Below are 4,107 nucleotides of genomic sequence, written 5' to 3' on the forward strand. Positions count from 1 at the left end.
ACTAACCAGCAAGTGCACTGGGTCGTCCAAGTAATACCTTACATGAGTAAGGGTCGAATCCCACAGAGATTGTTGGCTTGAAGCAAGCTATGGTCATCTTGTAAATCTCAGTCAAGTACGGTCAAATGTGATTGGATTAGATAATTAAAAGATAAATAATAAAGGATAGAAATACTTATGTAATTCATTGGTGAGAATTTCAGATAAGCGAATAGAGATGCTTTCATGGAGCATGATGGAGTGCTCTTGATGTTCCACCCTTAATTGTCCCATGTTGGCACATAATTCTCCTAGGGAGGTGTTGATTTGCTCCCAATAGTTTTGTGGAGGACAATGCATTTGAGGCATCTCCGGGATCTCATGGTGATGAGCTTCCTGCGCCTCTTGAGCTCCATGAATGGGCTCTCTTGCTTGCTCCATCTTTTTCTTAGTGATGGGCTTCTCTTCCTTAATAGGAATGTCTCCTTCTATGAAAGCTCCAGCTGAGTAACATAGATGGTAGATAAGATGAGGAAAAGCTAGCCTTGCCATGGGGGACGACTTTTCGGCTATTTTGTAGAGTTCATTAGAGATGACTTCATGAACTTCTATTTCCTCTCCAATCATGATGCTATGAATAATGATGGCCCGATCCACAGTAACTTCAGATCGGTTGCTAGAAGGCATGCAAAATGCCCTTGCACGCAACTCTGGGCGTTCAGCGCCAGGTTGGTGCCCATTTTGGGCATTCAACGCCCATTTGCTGCCATTTCTGGCGTTGAACGCCAGAACCATGCTTGTTCTGGGCGTTCAGCGCCAGGATGCGGCCCATTTTGGGCGTTTAGCGCCAGAACCATGCTCTGTTCTGGCGTTGAACGCCAGACAGATGCTCCTTCAGGGTGTGATTTTTCTTCTGCTGTTTTTGATTTCGTTTTTTATTTGTTTGTTTATTTTGTGACTCCAAATGATCATGAACCTATAAAGACATATAACTAAGAAAAATATAGTTAGATAAATAAAAATTGGGTTGCCTCCCAATAAGCGCTTCTTTAATATCAATAGCTTGACAGTGGGCTCTCATGGAGCCTCACAGATGTGCAGAGCTTTGTTGAGACTCTCCAACACCAAACTTAGAGTTTGGATATGGGAGTTCAACACCAAACTTAGAGTTTGGTTGTGGTCTCCCAACACCAAACTTAAAGTTTGACTGTGGAGGCTTTGGTTGACTCTGCTTTGAGAGAAGCTCTTTATGCTTCCTCTCCATGGATGCAGAGAGAGATCCTTGAGTTGTAAACACAAGGGTATCCTCATTTAATTGAAGGATCAATTCTCCTCTGTCCACATCAATCACAGCTCTTGCTGTGGCTAGGAAAGGTCTTCCTAGGATGATGGATTCATCCTCTTCCTTTCCAGTATCCAGGACTATGAAATCAGCAGGGATGTAAAGGCTTTCAACCTTTACTAATACTGAGCTTTGAGTGTTGCACGTGTAGAGGTCCTTCTTGGAGTTGAACGCCAGCTTTTGTGCCAATTTGGGCGTTCAACTCTGGTTTTGGATCCTTTTCTGGCGCTAGACGCCAGAATTGGGCAGAGAACTGGCGTTGAACGCCAGTTTGCGTCATTTAAACTTGGCCAAAGTATGGATTATTATATATTGCTGGAAAGCCCTGGATGTCTAATTTTCAATNNNNGAGTTTGATATAGAAATAAGAGACAGAAAAGGGACAGAGAACCAAGTGGCTGATCACCTGTCCCGGATAGAGCCAGTAGAAGGGACGTCCCTCTCCTCTCTTGAGATCTCTGAGACTTTTCCGGATGAGCATTTATTTTCCATTCAGAAAACACCATGGTTTGCCGATATTGCAAACTATAAAGCTGCAAGGTTCATACCCAAAGAGTACAACAGGCAACAAAAGAAAAAATTAATCACGGATGCAAAGTACTAGTTGTGGGATGAACCCTATCTCTTTAAGAGATATACAGACGGAATAATCCGTAGGTGTGTTCCTAGAGAAGAAGCACAGAGGATCCTATGGCATTGCCATGGATCTCAATATGGAGACCATTTCGGAGGTGAGCAAACAGCCACCAAGGTCCTCCAATGTGGCTTCTATTGGCGCACACTCTATAGAGATTCCTGAGAGTTTGTACATAATTGTGACAGTTGCCAAAGAGCTGGTAATCTGCCTCATGGTTACGCCATGCCTCAACAAGGAATCTTGGCGATTGAGTTGTTTGACGTATGGGGAATTAACTTCATGGGACCTTTCCCACCATCATTCTCAAACACTTATATTTTGGTGGCAGTTGACTATGTATCAAAATGGGTTGAGGCCATTGCCACACCCACCAATGATACTAAAACAGTGCTGAAGTTCCTCCAGAAACATATCTTTAGCAGGTTTGGTGTCCCTAGAGTACTAACCAGTGATGGGGGCACTCACTTCTGCAACAAACAGCTTTACTCTGCCATGGTCCGGTATGGGATTCGCCACAAGGTGGCGACTCCATATCATCCACAGACTAATGGACAAGCTGAAGTCTCTAACAGAGAGCTAAAAAGAATCCTAGAACGGACTGTAAGTACCCGTAGAAAGGATTGGGCAAGAAGCTTGGATGATGCTCTGTGGGCATACAGAACAGCATTCAAGACTCCTATAGGGACCTCTCCAAACCAACTTGTGTATGGTAAGGCATGTCACCTGCTCTGGGATTGAATGGCTGTGACGAACTTCAAACTCACGAGTGCTGGGCGTAGTGACAGATGCAAAAGGATAGTAAATCCTATTCCGGTATGATTGAGAACCTGCAGATGATTAGCCGTGCGGTGACAACGCACTTGGACTCTTTTCACTGGAAGGATGGATGGTAGCCATTGATAACGGTGATCCACCAACATACAGCTTGCCATAGGAGGACGTGCATGCGTGAATCAAAAACAGAGGAAAGCAGAATTTCAGAAGATAAAGCATCTCCAAAACTCCAACATATTCTCCATTACTGCATAACAAGTAACTTTTACTTTATGCTCCCTTATTCATTTGCAAGTCAATTGATAACCACCAATTAATATCCTGACTGAGAATTACAAGATAACCATAGCTTGCTTCAAACCAACAATCTCCGTGGGATCGACCCTTACTCACGTAAGGTATTACTTGGACGACCCAGTGCACTTGCTGGTTAGTGGTACGAGTTGTGAAACGTGTTATTCATAATTCGTGCACCACATACCAAACAATCACATAGATGCATATGATGCATGGCTGTCCTAGTGGCTGATGAGTCTCGTCTGTCAGTTATAAAGCCAACCCGACAAGTCCTGGTAGCTAACCATTGGACTACCGAATGGCCAGCCCCCAAAACGTGATCAATATGATCCTAAGATGAACTAAAAATCATAAGATGTCTAATACAATAGTAAAAAGTCCTATTTATACTAAACTAGTTACTAGGGTTTACAAAAGTAAGTAATTGATGCATAAATCCACTTCCGGGACTCACTTGGTGTGTGCTTGGGCTGAGCTTTAGCTTTCCACGTGTAGAGGCTTCTTTTGGAGTTAAACGCCAAGTTGTAACGTGTTTTTGGCGTTCAACTCTGGTTCGTGACGTGTTTCTGGCGTTTAACTCTAGACAGCAGCGTAGAACTGGTGTTCAACGCCCTTTTTGCATCGTCTAAACTCAATTATGGACTATTATACATTGCTGGAAAGCCCTGGATGTCTATTTGCCAACGCAATTGGAAGCGCGCCATTTTGAGTTCTGTAGCTCCAAAAAATCTACTTTGAGTGCAGGGAGGTCAGAATCCAACAACATCAGCAGTCCTTCTTCAACCTCTGAATATGATTTTTGCTCAAGTCCCTCAATTTCAGCCAGAAATTACCTGAAATCATAGAAAAATACACAAACTTATAGTAAAGTCCAGAAATGTGAATTTAACATAAAAACTAATGAAAACATCCCTAAAAGTAACTAGATCCTACTAAAAATATACTAAAAACAATGACAAAAAGCGTATAAATTATCCACTCATCACAACACCAAACTTAAATTGTTGCTTGTCCCCAAGCAACTGAAAATCAAATAGGATAAAAAAAAGAAAATATACTATAAATTCCAAACTATCAA

The sequence above is a fragment of the Arachis ipaensis genome, chromosome B01 (assembly GCF_000816755.2).
Source record: "Arachis ipaensis cultivar K30076 chromosome B01, Araip1.1, whole genome shotgun sequence".
NCBI lineage: Eukaryota > Viridiplantae > Streptophyta > Magnoliopsida > Fabales > Fabaceae > Arachis > Arachis ipaensis.